The sequence below is a fragment of the Aythya ferina genome (assembly GCF_964211825.1).
Source record: "Aythya ferina genome assembly, chromosome: 4".
Classification (NCBI taxonomy): Eukaryota; Metazoa; Chordata; class Aves; order Anseriformes; family Anatidae; genus Aythya; species Aythya ferina.
In genome coordinates this window covers 76,081,045-76,105,203 of record NC_140300.1, presented here as the reverse complement: position 1 = coordinate 76,105,203, position 24,159 = coordinate 76,081,045, and the positions used below count along the sequence as shown (strand labels likewise).

Sequence of the window (24,159 nt, the reverse complement as noted above, 5' to 3'; positions counted from 1 at the left end):
TTCATGCCTGTTGTCCTTCCCTTCAGCTGGAGCTCTGGCAGAGGAATCCCTACAGCTCTTAAAAATTATTCCTTCTTATAGCTTTCAAGTGAACTACCCTCAGACTTCATTTCCTGACATACCTCAAACCCTTTCAAGCACTGATGAGAAATGCAATCATTTTTGCTCCAACATATTCATAAAACTTCTCACCTCTGCATCCCCAACTAAGACCCCATAAAACTATTGCAAGCTTATCAAAAACTGCATTTAATCTCTGCCCATAGTGGTCTTCAGCATTCACAAAAAAAAAAAAAACAACATGCATTTAGAGGAGACACAATTATTAGTTTGGTAGTTCAGGACAGCTACTGAAAATAAGAATATTGTATTAGCCCATAAAAGCAAAACTCATGTAAACAGAAAGAAAATAGAACATGCTCAGAAGGGAGGGATATGCAGAGAGCTTTACAATGCAAAAAGCTGCAACTAGCTGACTGCCATCATATAAAGCCACGATCTGTTATCTTCTATACACATTAGTTTTGCTAACTGGTGTCTAGGATTTTCACAGCCGTTTCAGCACCTCCAGGGTAACATCTAAAGGGAATTACATTTAACATCACTGACTGCACATAAAAACATATACATAAGATGGTTAAAACCCATTATCATGGAATCCTTTAAAAACCTTTAAGTTTTGTGCTTGCTGTTCATCCACATAGAATACCAATGATTTGTATCTTTTAAAATCCCTGATCTACTTCATATATGAGAAAGGAAAGGATTCATCAGCATGGAAACCTCATCCTTCATACATAATTTCCTACATTGCTCTTGCACAGATTTCACTCTTTCTGTGGTGCGTGTAGCTCTCTAGGACTGGGTTATAACTGGTACTTCTAAACACTTTTGGATTTCCCATTAACAGACTATGTCAGTTCTATGAATCTAAACAGACTTTTTTCAGTTTCTTTGCTGCTTTCAATTCTTGTCTTTTCTATGCTTCCCTTACTGTACAGCGGTGATGAGATGACCTACTTGCAGTGCAGACAGAAATGAAGTAACCTTTGGAGACCAGATGTCAGCACTTCCAATGAGAGCGATGGGAAGGCTGGTGGAAAAAGAACAGGCTCCTGCCAACAGTCTAGAGAAACTCAAACTAATTAAAATCTCTAATTTAATGCTGGGCAATTGGCTTAAAAATATTTATTAGAAGTAATATATAATTAATTTATAATGTATTAACAGTGCTTCAATACACTCTGCATCATATTAATATATCATGATTTATTTTAACAACTAGGGTATAACAAATTGAAGCTATTGAGCTGCATGATGTTTATAAGCTGTATCATTTATGGTTGGTTTTCTCTGGCACGCTTTCTGAAATCCCATTATCAATTGTTTAACATTTTGCAGGATTTAAACAGATTGGGCTACAGGTCACGGGAAAAACTATTTTAGAGTTTTTTTAAAAATGGCGTAGCTTTTTCCAAGATCAAAGCCAGAGAAAATACCTAAGTTTAACAACTAAAAGCAAACAAACAAACTTATAATTGCTTAGTTGATGAGCTTTCCATCCATCATACTTTTGAAACATGGACTGCATATCATTGATTACTGACAGATTACTGTCAAAGATTATGGTCATGAATTAGGGTGGTGCTTACTGATACTCAACACATATTTGCCCAGGTCTGAATGAATTATAGTGTCTGAAGCTGCCATTTGCAAATATTCAGTGAAAATAATTAAAGACCAGCAAGGCAATTTTCAGAGGAGTCTATAATACCACTGCTCATAAGGAGTTGTGAAGATAAACCCGTTAACATTTGTGAAACACTCAGATGCTATGATAATGAGCAGCTCCATGAGTAGCCCATCAGAATAGTAATAAATCTGTAATCAGTGTAGTATTAGGATGTTGTATAGTAAATAGACCTGTGTACCTGACACTGAACACTAAAAAAATTACTGAATTGCCACTCAAAAAGTGATCATTGCCTATCCTGCAGTCTGCCTAAAAGAAGGACCATAAAGAAAATAACATGTATATATTGATATAAAGAGATAGAAATGAGGGATGGATAAGTTCCAAATTAGGTTCAAAATTGTGATTCTGTGCATAACCTTTGAGGGTTTGACTTTGCAGCCTTAACTCCTTAGTGCTTTGTTTTAAAGTGCTGCTTATTTTTATGTATGTGACTGAGTGGTGTCATCATGTCAGCTGAGCAGACTAGAAAAGTAGCCTGATAATAATAAAGTGTGACAACTTCTTAAGCACAGTCCATTTTATTTATTTATTTTTTGTACAGGTGGAATCACATGGAAATATATACTTAATTTAACAGCACATCCTCTGAAATAGCTTATAATTTGTTAAAATGTCATCTTCAAGGAAAAGTTGGATCTAGCATTGCATTTTACAGCTGTAGCTGTGCTCCCTGTATGTTTGTTCAGCTTTATGAACTGCACATTATGTTCCCTACCAGATCCTTGACTTACTGTACACTACAAATTTATTTTTCCTGGAAGCAAAAAGGGAATGATTAAACTAGGTGAACTGGTTGCATTTATATATTCATGTATAAAACATAGCTCAAATTATTTTGGCTTAGATGCCTTGCAATGTTTGTGTTTATATCTTTATCTATGTTGGTTTATTTTATTATATTGTTGTTGTTGAGGGAAAATCATGACACCGTTGAAACCAAATAGAAGCTATTCTGCTTTTTTTTTCTTTTTCTTTTCTTTTTGCCTAAGATTGAACTCCTTCAACCGTATGAGTGTATATGAGCCAGTATTTCTCTGAACTTAAGTATCTTTTATATAAGTATATATATGAATATCCATTTGGTCTGATTACAAACCAAAACTCTAAAGTAGATTTTTCAGCTATTAACCACAAATGCAAATGCTAGTGAATAAATCAAGTTCTCTTCATGGAAGACCATCAAAACACATACAAAACCCAACCAAACAACAACAAAAAACACTTCTTGAGCTCCACCATGCATACCTCACTGTGTTGCACTGTCTTCCAGTTAAAGAAGATTGAAGAACCACTCAGGAGTCTGAGCAGGAAAAGACGATTCTGAGTCTCAGCATTTTCAGTGGTGGGCACAGTACCTAAGAGATTCCTATCACTGAATGAGTGACAATTCAATAATTATTTTAGCGTTCAGTGTGAGGTACACAAGTCCATTTACTATACAACATCCTAATACTACAGTGATTACAAGTGGAGAAAGCATGGCTCTCCAGTATGCAGCACCACTGTGGCTGTTCAAAGGAAGCACTCACTCCGTTATCCACGCAGAAAACTTTGTAGGATGGAGTGGTGTGGGTTTTTTTAAGCTTAATGTCATTCATTCGTTCATTTTAGAGGACTTTGGGAAATGGAAGCTATACATTTCTGTATTTATCTTTATAATTTGTTATCATTCCCTGCATTGCTAACATCTTTGATTCTCTTTCATTAGTGGGATTCAAAGAAGGAAGTGCTTTTAAAAATTTTAATTAAAAGAAGCTTCTGTGGTAAAAATGTTACACTGAGGGTGTTCCAAAGAAGAGAAGCTGGTCAACAAAAGACACAATTGTGTTAGTTTACTATCTGTAATAACCGCATAAACAAAACTAACAGAGATCAGTTGGGAATCACATGTGCTTTCAGATTTCATTCCCCTGGAGGGAATGTTCCTCTGAAAGCACAATTCCCATCACCTCCCTTCTACACCTGATGAGCCAGGACAAACAGAACAGGGTCCTTCCTAAATGAAAACTGGGGTAAAAAAGTACAAAACAGCACCAGAACTAACAAAGCATCTACCAGACCTTTACTGTATTTTCTTCTTTTTTGATTTTCTCAGCTGCTTAAAATTCCATCTTCTCTCTTACTCTTTGCTTCTTGGATCTCAGAGCTGTAACAGATCTTCTGGACCATCCCAGTGGGTATTGCCCCCTGGGCTTGCTAGCAGAGCTGACACAATCACTTCATCTCCTTCAAACTCTTTTCTTCAAACACCATTCAGGGCACAGCACTTACACTGCTCCCTGCCTTCCCTACTTAGAGCCTCTGCTTTGCTGCAACAGTAACTCTCTTTCACATCCTTCATTTTTCACAATTCTCAGCTTTCATTCTCCTCTGCATTTCTCTCCCTCTCTCCATTCTTATCTATGATACAAAGAAAAAATAATAAAAAAAAAAAGATGAATATAGCTGAAAGGAAGAAATGCAAATATCATGACTGATTGCCTTGACGAGGTCACGTAACTTCTCTCTGTTGTGAACTCAACTCCACCTGGAAACACCAAGTCTCTCTGTTACTTAATGCAGTGGGTTCCCAGGCCTATACAGAGCCCACCACTGGGACCACCATATAAACAATACAACAATGACAACACCAGTTCTCATTTCATTGTTTTCTTTGAATATTCACATATTCACTCTGTTTTCTTCACAATAACCAGAAGGGATGCACTGAAGACAACAGTATTCCCATGATTCTTTTGGTAGATGGCATTTCATTTGTTGTAGTCAGAAACCTCCAAAATACTAATAGCTCTCTTTTGAGAAAGAATTCCATAGAACACTAATTAGGCAAGTTTTTAAAGTTTTTACACATTATGCCATATTTCAGAAATGTATTTAATTATATGGCCACAAAGCCCAAGACAGAGATATTATTGGCCTTTTCCAGATCCTTCCATTTTTGAAATATGAAGCATTTATATTAAAAGTCAGGAGGTGAGTAAAAGAAAAGGCAACTGGGAATTACTGGCTAATTTAGCAGTCTACCCACTGAACTCCTTACTCTCCAGGTTAGCATGTGACAGCAGCTGAAGAAGCCCAAATATCACTTATCTTTGAATTACAATAGTTTTACAACAAGTTCACCATTTTTAATTATTATTAACCTGATAAAATACTGTTTTTCACAACAAAACACAATTAAAACAGGGAAATGAGCCTAAGTGGCTCGAACTATTACATAAACTATTACACAAGCACTATTTACTTGCTAATAGGTGCCCAGTACAATTGTATTTCTCTCCAGAAACCCTTTTTTCAAGGTCCTTTGTGGTTTAGGTTAATTTTGTTTATCTGTCTAGTTACATTTTTAGGCTATTAGTTTGCTGTACTTTTGACCCCTGAATTGTGACGTCTTGAGGGGAAAGCACACCATTCTTTACCAGCATCACTACCAGCTTCACTCTGTCTAGCGAGCAAAGCAGTGGGACTGTGGCATGGCACAGTGACATGTCCCAGCAGTGTCAGTATAACGTCAGGAAGGGACACACCTCTGATGCTGCTTGACCCTGTGCTTGTAGTCTGATGTGCTAATGATCTTGCAAATTCAGCTCATATCTTAATCGGGGGTCAAATCACCACTAACACTGGGATTTTGATGGCTTTACAATCTTGCTTATTTGATGAGAGTGCATTCTCTTGTGGTGGGACCTTCTAAAGCACAGAACACTGGGTTAACTCTTTCCTCTTGGACTTCAGGTGGGGTCTTTAGTAACTTCAGTGTGCTAGATCAATACTGAATGCTTTTAAAAATTCCAGAGCAAGTTTGCAATGTTCTCTGTCTCCCTTCCCTTAGCACTGGCCTTTTAAGAAAAAGAACATAAAACATGGGAAAAGAAAGATTTACTTTCCAGTTCAGAGTCTCTCACTCAGTCACCCTGCCAATACCTATTTCCTAATGCCAGCGCTAGTGTGTGAAACAAGCTGCTCCTTCTGCTGCATTCAGGACTTCTGCCACAATTTCTGTGCCCTTTGTGCCCTCAAAAGAACTTTGAAAAAAAAGACCAATCTGCTATTAAATGCCTGCTTCAAAAAGCCTTTGAATAAAGACAAAAGCACAGTCCCTCACCATTTTTCTGCTGCCAGCATTTCCGTGTTCCACTTGGAGAAGAGGGACTACGTTTCTGGGCAAGGTAATCCCTGGGAAGGTTGCACTGATAATCATCACTTCATTTTTGGTTAGCTAATAAAAACAAGCAGTATTGCCAGCTCAGTAGTAGTGTGTATCCAGCACAGGCGAAAATGGAAGATGGTGAAATAAAAAATAAAATAAAATGAAACATTGACCTTCCTAACATGCAAAAAGCGGCCTTCCAAGAATCAATTGAGAGAGTTGCCTTATAAATCTCCTTCTCCAGTTGTCTTCTCAGTGCATTATATGCGGATGTCAAAAGCAGTGATGAAAGGGATTAAATAGGTTTAGAGTGACTTTGTGGAGCAAATGTAATAGATTCCAAAGACTGCTGCTTAGGGTCTTGCTTACTGGGTTTGCTGCATACCAAGCAGCACACTGAGAACAACTGCTGTGATCTGCACTTCATATTTCCCAAGGTTTGCTTTCCTAAAGGCAAAAAGGACAGGGGCCTGATTGCTAAAAGTACAGTGTTCAGAATCCTCTATCTTATCATGTATTTTCTACCTTCTGGATCTTTGGATAAAATACAAAAAACAAAAAAGCTCTCATTCAAATGTGGCATCCCCTTTCCTATTCCCACAGCTTCCATCACAAAAGTGTGCACCACATTTTCTCCCTGCTAAACAAGAGAGCACCATAATTTAGAGTTCAGGGCAGGAGTTTAAGGCACTTCCATTGGCTAAAATAAAATATCCAGAAAGACAAGGAATGAAATGGGTTCACCTTCTGCATCTCCTGGCTAGAGCATTATGCAGGAGACAGCATATTGGCTTTCTGTGCCACTCTCAGCAGGGTGGGGGTGGAAAGTTCTTGGCTGACCCTTCACTGTCAGTGGATTTGGGGTCACTGGTCTTGTGGCTATAGGGCCTCTGGACAACTGTGGATCCATCAGACACATGTAAGAGGGAGCCTAATCCTCTAGCCTAGTGATCAGAGCCACCTGCACACTGTGCTTTGTAAGTAATAGACCACGAGGTTAGCACTTTTACTAGTAGTGTAGTATACTTTTATTTGGTATGCAACCAAATAAAAAAGCTAGGAAATATAGAGAATATAGTGTTAATCATTTTTTCAGTACACCACCTCTGGCTCCCTTACCGTAGAGGAGAATTTGCATGATGGGTATTTGTGGATTAAAGTAGAAGCAGAGAAACAATAAAAAAGGTGTGTTAGGTACAGCTTTATTTCCTGTATCATTCCTTCTCCTGAGTGTGTGGACATATCCAGACCTTTATGGGAATGGAAGCACTAAGTCTGGCCAAACTATGTACCACATGATTGAGAAATACTAAGTGTAAGGCAATCTTGCATAGAAAGGTTGCATACACAAGTCCCAGAGCAGTGAGAGACATGTCTGTAGCTATGCAAGCATAGCAGGATGCAAGGAGTTCGATCTCAGAGGAAAGGTCATTAGTTCTGAAGCATTAACTTCCAGAAACTGTTCATGAACAAAACTTGGTTGCTGTCTTAACATCTCTGATTAGAACAAACTTCCACATGAACTAAACCGATCTTGTTGTGGGATGTGTGATCAGACTACTTACCGACCTACATGCTGACTGCTGGAAATCTTGAAATCATCTGAGGAGCTCTGGCTGGAGTTCCGATAGCAGACAAGACTTAAGCATGCTTATTTAATATATCATATGGTATATTCATGCATTTGCCTTAAAAAATCACAACAGAATGACAAAATTTCTTTTCCCTTCCTATGGACTAACTTTTTTTTTTTTTTTTTTTTTTTTTTAAGGAGTTTATAAAACCAGCCTTTTCACCCTTAACTTAGAGTAATCAATCAACAGAACTGTACTTCCAAATAACAAAGGACTTAAGGTTTAGCAACAGTGTATCAGCCTTAATGATATAATTACTAACATTATCTTTTTAGTGAAGAATTCATCCATTTGTCTCTGGGCAATTCATATAGTCCCATCCGCAAGACAAGAAAGAATTTTTTAGAAGAAATGGAGGGGTTAATCTGTCAAACTCCTAATCACTTCTTTTTAGTGCTTAGTGTGCTGTGTGAGCACCAAAGATCCAAAGTGAGCAGCTAACTATGAATTCTTTTAATTTTATTATTTCCAGTGGGTTCACAGAAAGTCACCATCCTTAAAAAAAAAAAAAAAAAAAGAGGCAGTATTATTGGACTTTATCTTTCCCTTCCAGCATCTTCATTTCTTTGAACTATTAATGCTGTAAATGTTGTGTTACTTCCTCGACCTAAGTGAGAAGGCAATGACTCCAGCATTAGTTGGGGTTCTTCCCCTTTTACGTCATGCAATCAGGCCTCAAAAACTCCAAGGACTTCTATGACCACAGGTCTATGCCAGACAGTACTTCTCTGCCCTTTGAGAAAAATAACAAAACCTCAGCTACTGGCTTAGACGTGCCAATACCTCCCTCTACAATGTTACAGACATGAGGACAGATGGCCAACTTGAATGTGTATTTCTGTGCTTCCTTTCAAGTCATTTTGGCATGACCAGATGGTATTCTGTGTCTGCCTGGTATATATTAGAACTTCAAACTGGCTACAGTTTAAAAAATCCCAAGGTAACCATCACTAAAACAGGTACTAAAACATCACTAAAGCTGAGGTACGGGAATGGGAAAGGCTATACAATAACACGGGGTGTGGATGATAAGGTATTTGCAGTGAAAGAACAAACAAGTTTAAATGCTTGTAACTGCCAGCGTAAGATCTGTGACCAAGGAGCTGGGATGCTACTGCTACAGTGGGGTCTTCACACCGTGTAATTCACCATTAATTTCACCAATTGCCACAAAAATCAGAATTATTGGAGATTCTGAGTGAAAGTCTTAAATCTAAACATTGTATAGAGATAAGGGAACTGTTCCTCACTCAATTTTCCTTCTGTCTCTTAATCTAAGACAGGTTTCTATTTTACCCTTCACTGATGCACATTTTTTAATTACTTGTGATTCCATGTCACATGGTTTTATTCACAGTGACTTTTTTTTTTTTTAATTTGCTTGCGTCTTGATTGAGGGATTTAGAATTTGTTAAAGTAAACCCAGTAATTCTTATTATTTTTTCCCATGTAATTCTATCATTTTGACAGCTAGCTCTGAACAACAGTATTTTTGTTACCCTGATCAGCAGCCTCTCAAGGAAGATCTCGTATCTGGTAGTAAAAGCCTATAATGTCTTATCAACAAGCAAATCTGCCGGGGAGTGTTTCTGAGAAGATCAAGCCATTTCCTCCTTGTAAACAAGGGAACTGGATCCCGCTACGGACAGTGCAGCATTTACTCAGGCACCAGCTAATCTCTCATTCTCTCTTTCCCTCTTTCCTTGCTACCATTCCCATTTCCGCCATCCTGCTTCGAGTCCCGAAAACACACATGCACATATTGGTGTGCATGCACTGAGAATATAAATGCAGGCCTAATGGTGCCCCAGTGCCACATGCACATGTAGTGAATTTGGCAAGTGGAGGTAATGCAGCAACAGCAACTGTAACAACCTGGTAGCCTTCATCATCATTTTCTCTGCTTCCTTTTGCCTCCTTATATGACAAAGTGACACGCTGGGTGGATGAAGGAAAGGCTGTGGATGTGGTCTACCTTGACTTCAGTAAGGCTTTTGACACCATTTCCCACAACATTCTCCTCAAGGAACTGTCTGCTCTTGGCTTGGACTGGTGCATGCTTAATTGGGTTAAAAACTGGCTGGATAGCTGGGCCCAAAGAGTCATGAATGGTGTCAAATCCAGTTGGAGGTTGGTCACTAGTGGAGTCCCCTAGGGCTCAGTACTGGGGCCAGTTCTCTTTAATATCTTTATTGATGATCTGGATGAGGGGATCAAGTGCACCCTCAGTAAGTTTGCAGACAACACCAAGTTAGGTGCGTGTGTCGATCTGCTCAAGGGTAGGAAGGCTTTGCAGGAGGATCTGGATAGGCTGCACCGATGGGCTGAGGCCAACTGCATGAAGTTTAACAAGGCCAAGTGCTGGGTTCTGCACCTGGGGCACAACAACCCCAAGCAGAGTTACAGGCTGGGAGATGAGTGGTTGGAAAGCTGCCTGGCAGAGAAGGACCTGGGAGTATTGGTTGATAGTTGGCTGAATATGAGCCAGCAGTGTGCTCAGGTGGCCAAGAAGGCCAACAGCATCCTGGCTTGTATCAGAAGCAGTGTGGCCAGCAGGTCTAGGGAAGTGATTGTCCCCCTGTACTCGGCTCTGGTGAGGCCGCACCTCAAGTACTGTGTTCATTTTTGGGCCCCTCACTACAAGAAGGACATTGAGGTGCTCGAGAGAGTCCAGAGAAGGGCAACGAAGCTGGTGAGGGGTTATGAGGAGCGGTTGAGGGAGCTGGGATTGTTCAGCCTGTAGAAGAGAAGGCTCAGGGGTGACCTTATCGCACTCTGCAGGTACCTTACCTTAAAGGAGGCTGTAGTGACGTGGGGGTTGGTCTGTTCTCCCACATGCCTGGTGACAGGACGAGGGGGAATGGGCTAAAGTTGCAACAGGGGAAGTTTAGGTTGGATATTAGGAAGAACTTCTTTACTGAAGGGATTGTTAGGCATTGGAATGGGCTGCCCAGGGAAGTGGTTGAGTCACCACCCCTGGAGGTTTTTAAAAGATGTTTAGATGCAGAGCTTAGGGATATGGTTTAGTGGAGGACTTGTTAGCGTTAGGTCAGAGGTTGGACTCGGTGGTCTTGGAGGTCTCTTCCAACCTACATGATTCTGTGATTCTGTTATCGCTCCTTTTATTTGTGACTTTCCTCTGTCACTGGCATCATGTCGAGTCCTTGTTTTTCTTCCGCTCTCAGAGTTTGATTTTCCTCCTTTAAAAATTACTGCCTTAGGGGAAAGAAATGTTTCAAACCTTTGAGCCTGTCTATTTAGGAACTGCAGTTGTTCACTGGTGCAATCTAGTTCTCTCCTGGTTCTGGATGCTTCTAAGTTCTTCTGGATTTCCACAAATCTATTGTTTACCATAATGGATAATTCAGAATGTCATCACAGTTGTTTGTAGCAAGAGGACTGGATTAAACAGCTGACACACACTCCATTCCCAGTCTCCTCCTCCCTACTATAAAATCTGACTAAACTCGTGATTCAACAGCAACCGAGACCCTTAGGTACTGAAGGTTCATGGCAAGTCAACATAGATGAGGCTTCTAAGTGCCTGAGCAATTACTGAAAATTGTTCTACTGAGATGCCCAAGGGTAGAACTGTAACACATAGAGGTGTAATTGTGATACCTCTAATTTAATTAGCTAATGAGATTGGCAAATGTCAACATGGAGAGGGCTGTGTTTCCCACATAGGTGTGTGGTCTGGGAGGAATTTAGCACAGGTAGCTCTGGCAGCTCCAACAGGTGCCTTCACTGCGGCTGCTCACCTATAGCAGGCAAAGCTGGGGAGGTGGGCAGCTTTCCATGCTGTGTTCGCTACAACATGCAGGCGGCTAATTCTTTACAGGCTTTGGAGGGAAGGGCAGGGGGAAGAAAGGCAGTCTGGTGCATATCGTTGACTCTAGAGATATACCACAGAAAGAGCATTTCATTTTGCCTCTAAAAATGGAAAGAGCAAGAGAAAGGACATCTCTGTTTCCCATCCACAGTATGTCACACTGTGCTTAAGAGAAAGGTTAGCATGCTATTCTAGATAGTCAGAAATAACAAGAGTCATTATCGATAATCTTATCGATATTTTGAAGGTATGCTACAATAAAGGAAGAGATCTGCACAAACTGATGTTTCTCACAGAAACTAAAGACACTGCCTTTTGCACCAAATGACATTTGATCTGCCAGAAGTTCTCAGAGCCCTTACTCATACTTGAGGTGAAATAGATGATGTGTTAAACAAAGTATGGCTCAGCTGTTCCATCACCTTCCCAGGGACTGAGGTGAGGCTGGCCAGCCTGCAATTTGTTGGGTTCTCCATCCTGCAGGGAGAGTGACATTTGCTTTTCTCAGTCCTCGGGCACCTCTCCCAGCAACCCCATTCATTTGAAGATGACCAGAGCGGCTGCTCAGTGACATCAGCCATCTAAACTGCATGTGAAAGAGTATCTTACAAATAAAAAGAAGGAATTTGGAGACATTCGTGGACACTTTGTCCAGAAGATTCAGTCTTGTTTGTATTCCAGAACACCATCCTTCACCACTAACTTATCTACAGCTAAAATAAATGTGAATGTTTGGATGTTTCAAACTTATTCCACTCCAAGTGGCAATTGACATTTTCTACATTGAGCATGGAACACAGGAAATGCTAAAGGATTGCGTGCTTTCTTATGCTTGTTAAATGCTACTTGAATTTTAAATACTACACCATACTTCATCTTTGATTAGCCAAACTTCATGTGGTGCATAATAATACTGCTTGCCTTTTTTTATGGACCCCCCCCAAAAAAACAAACAAAAAAAACCTCACACACACACACACATACACACACACAAAAAAAAAAAAAAAAAAAAAAAAAAAAAAAACAATGAAAACAAACAAAACCCAAAGCAAAATAAAAAAAAAAGAAACAAAAAAAACATCCAAAACTAGAGCTCTTGCTTCTTTAGATTAGTGTCCTGGTTCTCAGTTCACTGTACTAGTCTTAATTTATGGCAGCACTACTGAATTTCAAATACTCCAACTACCTGCTATAGCATATTTAACTTTTTATACTATATAAATTGTATATATGTTTGGTTTAATTAAGGACTCAATTGTTTAATTGTGTTTTCTCTTCAACACTTCGAATAACTGTCGCGTTAAGGGGTGTAGCTGATTAACCGTTATGGGCCCAGTCGGATTCAGGGTACTGAACCAATAACGCATTAAGCATCTGGGGTCCAGTTGGATTCACCAATAACGCATTAACCGTCTGGGGTTCAGGCAGATATTCACCAATAACACGTTAACCGTTAGGGGTCTGGTTGGATTCAGAACACTGAACTATCACAGTCACAGATTCACCAATAGCCCTTACCCTAGTCGCACTTAATGAGAGCTGTAACAATGCAATCAAGTGTGGTTTATTACAGCAACAGGTACACAGGTTCTTTGGATTGCCAGTGATAGTGACTGTCTGCAAAAGCAAGCTAGCATGCATGAAATACACAGGTGTTACAGGTGCGCAGCCTAGAAATTAATGCGTTAAAAGGATCAAAGACTCTAGAAAGATTTATAACCGAGTGTTCAAATTTCACCCAAGGCGTTCCAATGGGGGGAGGAGAAGAAAGGCTCAGCCTGTCGACTGGTCCCAGGAGTCAGGAGGTCCTCAGGATGTTGTATTCCCTCGGGATGGTATCTCCCCTGACAGTGGTATCTTCCCTGACATCCCCTCTCTCTTAGGCCCATTTATATTATTTTCTATCTTTTATGTGGAGCTTGAGTGACTCTAGTCAAGCATATCTTAAGTTATTATTGGTGAAAAGTTCTCCCATCTCCGTTTAAAGTAATAGGCTCCAAGAAATTCAGAGCGCATGCTCGGTGAGGGGTGGTCACACCTTGGAGGTGGGTAGCTATTGGGATGGAGGTGTGTTTCGGTATTATAATGATATTATAATGAGCAAAAAGTACACTAGGGTACAGCATTTGTAAAAACATGACAGGTCCTAGGCTCAGGGTAGCAAAAAGTGCAGCTTATCGGTCTCGGTGTGCACAAGAACAATAGAGTCCCCACCTGGTTACAGATCCTAGCCGTGGTGTCTCCACTCCACTCTATGCTCCGTACTGTTCCTTAGAGCTAGCATACCAGGTTTCCCCAGCGCGATAGCATCTAAGGTTGGAAGCCCAGGGAACACTCAGGTAATGCAGCTATGCCCTACTCTGAAAGCCTCTTCAATGCTGTACATTTTCTTTAAGTTTTATTTTCCTAGTTACTTCAGGCAATTACACCACAATAACTGATAAAAGTTCTCCAATAGGTTCATTCCAAATATCCAATCTTAGTGGGCAACCAAAATTTCCTAAAGGAATGAAATTATCCTGAATACTGGGATAGCTGATTCTCTTCTTTCAGTAGGAACATAAATTTCTAAAGGGAATGGCAATGCCATTTGGCTATCATGAGTTATTACTTAAAGGGAAAAAAAAATCTAAGGGAATGTTTCTTAAAGCTACATTAACTACAGAGTCAGAACAGCAGCTGTCATAATTCAGAGAAAGCAGGAGAAGCTTGTGAGTAAATCTGTGTTATTTTAAAACTAATGCCACTGTGATGTTAAGAAACATTACAAAATAAGAGTAGAAACTTCTGTTTACACTCAAATGTTTGTCAGTAATTAAAGTGGAGGCAAATATCACATACACTGAGTGATTGATGATGTACAAGAATATCTGGCTTGTTTAACACATGGGCACTCCTGTACATTTTAATGAGCAACTCATTCTGGACACCCTCTCGAATAAAGGTGTAGGTGGTAGCAGAATATTATGAGTATCCTTTGGCTCCACTTAACTGTTTTTCTGAATGGTTTTAAACTTAAAGCAGGGTTCATGTTGGTTAGGAGTTGAATTTCACTTCCATGTGAATAAGGACTTCATAGAATATTGTCATCCTGTTTTAGACGGTGGTCTTGGTTTGTGTTTTGCTGGGTGCCTAAAATGCTTTGTAAAATTTACTTAATGGCTATTGTCCGGTTTCAGCACTTTTGAGACAAACACTAAGAAAAAAAAAGCAGCGTTAGAAGTGTTTCTGTTCTACACAGAGAGTTTGTGTCTATATAAGATTCTCCCCAGATTGATTTTATGTCCTCTATAATATGAGGTTCTCTCCTAACTAAGCTATGCTATTAAATGAAGATATTGATTTATCTCAGGCTGTAAGCCAGTGGACAGCTCATATCATATTTTGAAATCTAATTGAAGCATTACAATCACAGATTACAGTTCGGGCTGATGAAAAGGGAGTCCGGTGCAAAAATCTCTCCTCCCACTTTTCACTACAAAGAAGTCATGAATTTTAAGACCTCAAGAAAACAGTAGGGGCCAAAACTCAGATTCAGTGACTTCTTGTGCTGTGACTTTCAGGAGATTGCTCTTGGAAAAGCCTTTTCATGTCTCTGCTTTCATTTCGGGTCTCTGCATAAAGATTCCATTTAGAAAAGTTTCAAATATATTTATGTGCAAGAGGCAGTTTCTCCTCTTTGGTCTTTTTTTGGACAGAGTGGGATTGAAGAAGGGATATCTTGCCTTGGGCATTTCCTTTTTCTTTAGTTGTCTTCTCTGGACAGACAATGATACACTATATTTGTTTTAATGCATCTTTGTGTGCTATACAGAGTCATTGAATATTGTTGCTTGTGAAGAATGCTTTGGTCTACATTGCTGCAGGCTAGGAAAGCTGTGCTTACAAATTCTAATGCAGAAGGATATAGAGCTATTTTTAGTCAACATATTGCAAGGTTCAGATATGCAGTAATATAATCATGTTAGACTTTTAAACACTTGTGATAGAATCACAGAAATACAGGGCAGGAAGGGCTGTCAAGAAGCCTTACCTATTCCCTGAGACAGGAATAATTATATTTTGACCACCCCCAAGATGTTTGTCTAATATAATTTCAACTGAAGGACATCACAGCCTTGTGCAATACTTCATTATGATTATAGTCAGATATTTTAACTTTTTTTTTTCTTCATTATTCCTTGCCATAACTCCAATGGGCACAAAAAATGTTATTGTCACCTTTGAAGTAGAAAAGAAGCTATTCCTCCCACCCTTTTTTTTTTTTTTAAACATACTGTGAGACAACTATTGCAGCCACATTTCCCTACTGTTCTTTTTTTTTTTTTTTTTTTTTTTTTTTTTTCCCTAGACTAAGGAAACAGCTTTCCCTCAAGAGTAATGCTCAAACATGGACATTGTACTCTAACCAAGGTTTCTAGTTCTTAGTATTACTGTGAATTACAGAGTATTTTCTTTCCAAAGAAAATACTGCATTTTCTTTCCAAATCTACAGAAATAAATAATATACCTCATCTAAGCCACATAGAAACAATCCTGCTAACACGTTGGCTATGCTCTCTACACCATCATATTTTTAACCATTCAATCTTGACTTCTGCTTGTCCTGTGATTCTTTATTTCGTACGCAGCTGGCTCTCCTTCCTAACAGTAGTCATGTATTTCATTTCATTTTCTTGATTTTATGCAATTTCTCCATTCTTCCTGAGAAATTTTTATAGTCTGTTCCTGTCCTCCAAGAGGCCTCTCAGCTTGTTAGTGCAGAATAATATACATGTTCCTCATCATGCCATCCAACCTGTTAATGAAACTGCTGCATAGAACTGGACTGAGAAGAGGAGAGGTTATTCAAATCTATGACGTTTCAATCAGTTTTGTAAATCATAAATACTTCTTCCCACTTCCCTGTTCTGCTAACCTCACAACCAAAGGAAGAAGCTAGATTTGCTTGATGTGATTTATGCCTGACAGATCCCTGCTGATTATTCTTCACAACCTTACTCTGCTCTTGTGGCACACAAACCAAGTGTTGCAGAATCGGCCCTGATACCTGCCTGAAGACTCAAGTTATGCTCAGTAGACTTTAATTCTTCAGGTCTTCCTCAGTCTTTGACCTCCTTGGACACTCCTTACTAAACTCTGGCTAACGCTTGCTATTTAAATAACTCTGAAATACTTCAACCATATTCTAAACTCACCATTTTCTTACCCTATTACTCTTGTTAAAATTGTGTTAGCTAAGTGATAAAATTCAGGGCAACAAACAGATTAAATAAACTAGAAAAGCCTGTGACAAACAAAATCAGAAGACAAAATAACACCAACTTAGTTATTAGCACGTTATTGCTTATAAATTTAAAAGGGATTTCCATGGTCATATAGTCTGACTTCATGTAATAATTACAATAATAATATTCATCAACAACATTGGGTAGTATTTGTGCACATAATACAGCATATATTTCATTGATACGGATTTTATTTGAGTGAGCCAAGTCATGCACATACATATCTTTGCAGAATGTGGTCATCCTGGTAGCATCAAGATGTTCTGTGACAAAAATCTCACAGACATACTACAGAAAGATGAAACTATCACAACTGGAACAAAAAGATGGCAGAAATGATAAAAGATAGAATTCCAGACTAGCTCAAATAATTTAAAGTGCACATACCTTTCCATATATGCATGCATGCATATACTTTATTATATATGATCTATAAGGATAAATTGCTCATATATTATACATTTTCAGTTATTTTATTCAGTTCATAATGCATATTCATATATATTAAATCAATCAGCACTTAATATAGGCAGTGCTGTGCAAATTGCCAAATAGCATCTCAGTCCTCAGGGCTAATTTGATACAATCATATGAGTTAGATTTTCATTAGCTTGAAGTTTAAGAATATAATTAAATATAGTATAATTTTAGATATCATTTATTAAAAATGAAATGGAAGGGCTAGGATTAATAAAAAATGAAAACACTGCCTATAATACATATTTCTATGCCTTTTTGAGCTATTGTTTCCTATCTCTTTTGAATTGAGATAAAGTTTACAAACTGAGCAAGATTTTACAGTATCATTTAGCTCTTCAAAATGGTTCCACTTTCCTCCAGATGTGAAAGGTTTATTTTTCTTTAAAGAAAACAAAACAAATAACCAAAACCATTGATATGATCCTTCCATGAAAGAAAGGCTGAGAGAAGGGCTTCTCCTAAAATTTAATGGTAAACAGGGCACCAAACTATTGACTTCAAAGTGGGAGGCATGTTACATGAAACACTATATAATGAAACACATGGGAGGGTAATATTTATCCTAAATTACAGGCTGACTCATGCAGTGATTTAACGCTTGTGAACTGGAGCCTGACTGTATTAGATGCTGCTGTTAGTTGGCCTTGGATGAGACTGGTCAAAAGGTGTGTAGACCCTGATCAGAACAGTAATTTCATGAAATGGAAATGACCCTGAATGGCCTCTCCCTTTCTCAGAGCAACCAGGACAGAAACTGGGACCTTGAAATATCAGGTAACACCAAAGCTGTAAGAGGATCTTGACACATTTCATGTAGGATGCTCCAAACGCTCAGGTCACTGTTGTTTGTTTATCACTTCATAAAACTGCAACATATAGAGAAAGTTTGTATTTCCTGACTGTAAAGATTGGTCTTGATCTTGGAAAATGATCCACAGGGACAATGGGATCCCTTGCCATAGACTAACTCCCGGATCTTTCTTTTAACTATGTTGAGAAATACTGGAAGTGTAACTGAGGCTCAATGGTTCAGAAATAAAAACATGTTACGTGACTAGTGGAAGCCACATAATACTACCAGTAATAAAATATCAAACAATTACAGAGGTGCAGTACAACATCCCCTTAGCTCTTTATCTTTTGTTTTCACCTCCAAAAATCTGTCCTTGATTCTGGCAACACAATACAGTGCACTCCAAACATGGAAAAACCTGAATATGAATGACCACAATAATGCCTGAATATTGCGATGTGATTGCCCACATGTTCAGTGAAGAACATGAGAATGATGATGCTGATTTTAAGCTCTGCTGATTTCTAGAAAAGCTGAATAACTATTTCAGCAACCATTATTAGGAGCTAAGTATATCACAGCATACATATACGCGTATGTGACAATAACACGATTCACTGACAAAGGAAAATGTTTGTCATTGTTTATGATTAGGTATGCATGTTTTTAAAGTTAAGTTCCAGTCTTGGATCCAGTTTCAGTAACCAGAATTATAGAAGCTCACAACAGAAACACTGCTAACATCCTATCTGCAAATATTTAGGATCTCAAGCTCATGAATAATTGAGAGAAAGTCCACAAAGAGTTGAGTTTAAAATGATAAAAAGTACACTTACTACCTGTTAGGCTGATGACCTCTCAGTCAGCCTGCAGCTAAGGGCATTTGTGTTAGAAGTAACTCCGTGTTAGGCAGCTATGACAATTTGCTTTCAAGGACAAGGTTTCATGCAGTTTAAAGCCCTAAAGCATGATGATTTACATCCTTCTCAAAGCTCTTCTTTAACATTTAGTACTGTAATTCTGGATATTCTTATCTGCATAAATGGCAACCACTCTTTGAACTGAGTTTAAGATGAGAACTCAGTAACTGCAGATGCAGGAAAATGAGAATCAGAACCCTTTTCTATTTCTAAGAAATCAAGAGAGTGGTTTAAATGAATGAATTGCTGTGTTACATTTTGTCCTTTTAAAAGACTTATTCGAAGCAAAAAAAAAATATTTAAATGGTGAAAAGGCACGGGAAAGTGATGTTTCTGAATCAAGTCTAGAACATTATTTTAAGCAAGGTTCTAGATTGTTACAGAAGTTCTAGATTACTTTGCTTCCTTCTTTTAGAGTGAAGCTGTTATATACATCTTCTTTTCTCCTAGATAAATTAATAAAACTAATGATTAATTAGTAATAAAAATTCAATTTGCAATGGTGTGGTGGTTTTACTGTGCTGGGCAGCTGAACACCACAACCACTCTTTCATTCCCCCGCCTTAGATGAGGAGGGGGAGAAGTAAAGCAAAGAACAATTCACGGGTTGAGATAAGGACAATTTAATTAAAGTGAAATAATAATAATAATTAAAGAAAGATTATTATGAACTAAACAATTTAACTAAGTGGAAATAAAAGGGAAAGGGAAAAAGGGAGGGGGAAAGGGAAAATAAAAAAAAGGGAGGAAAACAAACAAATAAAACAAATGAAGGCTATGTGGAAGTGCAGAGGAAAGAAATTACTCTCTACTTCCCACAAATGAGCAATGATTGACCATTTGTGGTCATTTGATCCTTGAAGCAGCACCTCAACGCACGTAGATGGTGTTCGAGAGGAGGACCGACGTTTTCACAATGAGAGCCCACCCCTCCCCTCTTCTTCCTGTTTCCACCTTTTATTGCTGAGTGTGACATCACATGGTATGGAATATCCCTTTGGTTGGTTTAGGTCAGCTGCCCTAGTGATGTTTCTCTTCTCACTTTTTGCCCACCCCCTAGGAGGGTTAGAGAGAGGCCTGATGCTGTGCCAGCACTGCTCAGCAGTAGACACAACACTGGTGTGATAACACTGCTGTTCCAGCTACAAGTGCAGAGTACAGCACTGTATGGGCTGCTGCAGGGAAAGTTAACATTCCAGCCAGACCCAGTACAAATGGAGTCAAAAGTAGCAGTTATTTGAGTCTTGTTGAAAACAGGACAGATTACACAAAACAGATCATTAGAGAGAACATCAATTGTTCTCTCTACCTCCAGGACAAAAATTGTCTCCAATACAATTTAAAAAGTGTTATTTGGGAGCAGAAGATAATCAGGCAGTTTTTGTCTGTCCAGATATTATAATTATAATATGATATGATTTGATCTTCACATTTTTTTTTAAATGTCCAAAAAAGGATTTCTTAGGAAATCTTGCATTTGCCTTTCTCAATTGTTATGTTTATGAAAGGAGCTAATGAAGGAGAAAAAAAATACAAACCCTATGCTAAACTTTCCTTAAAAGGATTTTCATTGATGATGTTTTGGCACATCATTGATGATGTTCCTATTGTCAAATCATATAAAGGATGTTTCATACAAATAATATTCTAATCTGATTGCCTGAGGAGAGCATTGAATAGAGTTTTGGGTTTGCATTTGTCTCTGCCTTTGGAAGAATTATCAGATGACAGGAGGGTAGGCCTTTGTGATGAGAAAAGATACATATTGGTGCCCGAGTTGATGACTTTCATAATCTCTGTTCATTGTAAAAGAGCATTTCCAGATACTCAATAAAAAATTAATTATTTTTTTTCTGTATTGTTCTTCAGAACACATTATTTGAAGCCTGAAATTAAAAGTAAGTACCATTCTGTAAAGTCAGAAGTTTAAGTTCTTTGCTTGTGAAATACCCTGACAAATGCTGCTACAAATATGAATCCCCTCATTTGACTGTAAGGGCTTGTAAGAAAACATAGCAAATTTCAGACCTCATCACTAGACACCCTCCCAGGAAGCTGAGAGATCAAAAGTGGATCAAAAGCAGCACGTTCATGGGTGTGATTTTGCCAAAATACTAACTTCAAAGAGTATAAGGTAAGCACAATCCCAATATATTTATGAACTCCTATTATGCTTCAATGCTGCAGCAACAAGAGAGAGAAAGAAGATAACTACATACACACCATCAGGTTGAACTTGGTCACAGCCTGCAATTCTGCTCTGTACCTCCCAGCCACAGGGCTTTGTTGATGCAGTTTCTGCTTGTACCACCCATGTAAACACTCTGCCAGACACTCCTCCCTCCCTCTGCAGCTTCCTGCAGAGCAGATCGCAGTAGCAGTGCACCCTGTAAGGAGGCATTATAAGCCCTGATTTACTTCCTGTCCTTTCAGCTGCATTTCATGTTGATTTCTTCCACAGGCTGCTCTACATGGGTGTTCGTGAGATGTGTGCTCACAATGTTAATTTTACAGTATAGAATGTGATTGTTGTGGTTTAGTAAGCTTTTGGCATACCTGAAACATGGCTAAATAGCTTGCACTTAATATTTTAAGTATTCATTGCCTAGCAATTACAGAACTAATTACCAAATTATTAACTATCTGCTTCATAAAAAGTTGCAAGAATCCAGCATATTCTTATGAAGATTGTTTAGCAACATTTCTTTTACGATAAACACTTAAATGAGTGTGAAAGACCTAATGATGTCTTAACATATCTTACCTGCTATTTTGTTGCAGGGGAATACATTAAGGACAGCCTTCTGACTTCAGAAAGTATTTCTGAACATGTGCCACTGGAAAAAGAACTAACTCACACTTTGAAAATCTGACATGTAAACATTCATTCAATTATTATTACTTCTGAGACACAGATCTACAAAAAGACAGAGATGCTGAGAGAACTAAAGCAGAAGGCATCAACAACCAAGCCTGTAAATCTCCAGTCACCATTAATCCTTTACATGTGCATACTTATAGCAGTGCTTAGTTTTGTTTTCTGTGTGATTAAATTTGTACTTTTTGTGCTGGATCTAGAACTGATTCTGTCTTCATGGAGTTGAGCAGTCTGATGGCTGTTTTATGGCTACACTTCTCTGGGAGCATCAAACTAAACATACACCCACATATTTTCACTGTAGGTCCAACCTGAAAGGATTCAAATAAAAATGTCTTAACTGAGTGTAAACCCAATAGAACATAAAATGCATCCAGCTGTAAATTCTGATATATTACACAGGTTCCTGGCACCCTAGAGCTGTAAACTTAACCTGCTGAGAAGGGAGGTGTTACCTTAGGCCCTCCTTATCAACATTTCTTTTTGGTTAAGCAAAGGTTCCTTGCTCAGCAAGTTGACTTCCCTGACTCTCCACCTACAGCATCTAGTACAGAATTACAGATGCTGAGGGAACCAAAACAACTAGAAGTTACACAAAGATATCCTTTTGTGGTTCCAGACATTCTGTCCTTAGCTTGTCATGGTATAGTCTTTTTATAACCTTCTCATCCGAGTTACAACATTCTCAATGGGGGCTTGAACTTAGATGATCCTTAAGGGTTTCTTCCAACTCAAACCATTCTACGATTCTGTGAAGGAAGAAATTAAGGAAGGGATTCCTCACTCAGAGGGTGGTGAGGCACTGGCACACGTTGCCCAGAGAAGATGTGGATGCCCCATCCCTGGAGGTATTCAAGGCCAGGTGGCTTTGAGCAGCCTGATCTAGTGGGAGGTGTCCCTGCCCATGGCAGGGGGGTTGGAACTACACTGTCTTTAAGGTACCTTCTAACCCAAACAGTTTTGTGATTCTATGATCTTTTGTAAAGGCCCACATTTCCTACCTTTTTCAGAGGGAGGAATAGGTGAAGTAAGAAAAATGATATTTTTCAATGCTCATGACATTTTCTGGTGGCATGAAGATGATCACTAATATATATATACAAATGATTATTTGAAGGATTTTCTCCTATCAGGGAAGCTCATGTTAAGCAAACAAACAAACAAATAAAAACAAAGAAAAACAAAAGAAACAAACAAACAAAAACCAACACCACAAGCCAGAGTGAATGATGTCCTCTCCACATTTCAAGTCAATGGCAAAATTTTGACTCACTTCAGTAGGACATACTTATGAAGTAACATGCTCAAGTATGCTACTCCAAATATACTTAGAACAAGTAGCAGTATATGAAGAGTACAATATGAAGGTTTTTTTTTTCTTGAAGTCAAAAATGGGAACATCTGCAGCAATCTTTGTTCAAGAAGCTATTTTAAACAATTTACATAGACAAAATTTACACCACATATGATATTACATCTCTGTTGACAGCAACGGTCCTTTCTGAAGCCAGAAGTAAAACTCCATGTGCCAACTCCTATACTACATATATGTATAACAATATGAATTAATTAAAAACTCTTTTCTGGAAACAAAGCTAAACAAAGGAAGGCAAATTAAAACCTTTTCTGGTGACTGACATTATACTGGAAAAATGTTCATTTTGGAGAATCAGCAACATGCAGACATCCTAGATTGAGTCCTTTCACAAAGTGCAATCACATTTGAAACACAAAACATAAAATATGCAAATCCTCAAACCTTTCCAAACCTTTCCAGTGCATGCCACCCAGTGTCATAATTAATCATGCCATTGTGCTTCACACAATGCCATCCACTTCATAGATTCTATACTTCAAGGTGTACAAAGTTAATACACAATTTTAAATGAAGAACAGAGGCTATTATAGGAAAATCCTGCTGTGAGATAATTTGACTAAAAAACCTATGAAAATCACAGAGTAAAATAACTATGTAAAGTCCTTAAAAACTAAAACAGGATCTTGTAAGACTTCTTCTTATTGTTTATTATGGCCATTAAAACATACTAAAATGAACTATTAAAACCAACCTGGTGTAGGGATTGTAATGAACAGTATAGACTAGACTTAAAACACTCCTAAGCACTTGATCATGCAGGAAATCCTTGTTACCAGTTTAATATTCCTGTGATTGAGGTGTTCCATCTTGGAGTGAGGATCTAGTTTAGAAAGTAAAGTAAATAAATAAATAAATTGTGCAGGTAGGAAGAAAGCAAACTGCTTTCTCAATTATCTCTGTCAACGCTAGTTACTGCAGAAAAGGCTCTTTTTTAAATATAGAAAGCAAATGTGAAGTAGAAGAGTGTATTAGTAAGTATAAAGGTTGCATAATTGAATTTGATAAACTGACATTTTCCTCAGAAGTTTCAAAATTTCAGAAGATAAATAA

At 38.4% G+C, this 24,159-nt stretch overlaps 1 long non-coding RNA gene across 2 annotated transcripts in view; it reads right to left on the bottom strand.

The window, feature by feature from the left end:
• Positions 1-21,179, bottom strand: part of LOC311436114 — an 82,178-nt gene extending 60,999 nt beyond the window's left edge. Inside the window, exon 1 of one of the 2 annotated variants that reach the window (XR_014692606.1) lies at positions 21,077-21,179. This is a non-coding gene — a long non-coding RNA (uncharacterized lncRNA). Of the gene's footprint in view, positions 1-21,072 lie in introns of both variants that reach the window. The other variant, XR_014692607.1, reaches the window with a different exon arrangement.
• Positions 21,180-24,159: the final 2,980 nt, after the last annotated feature.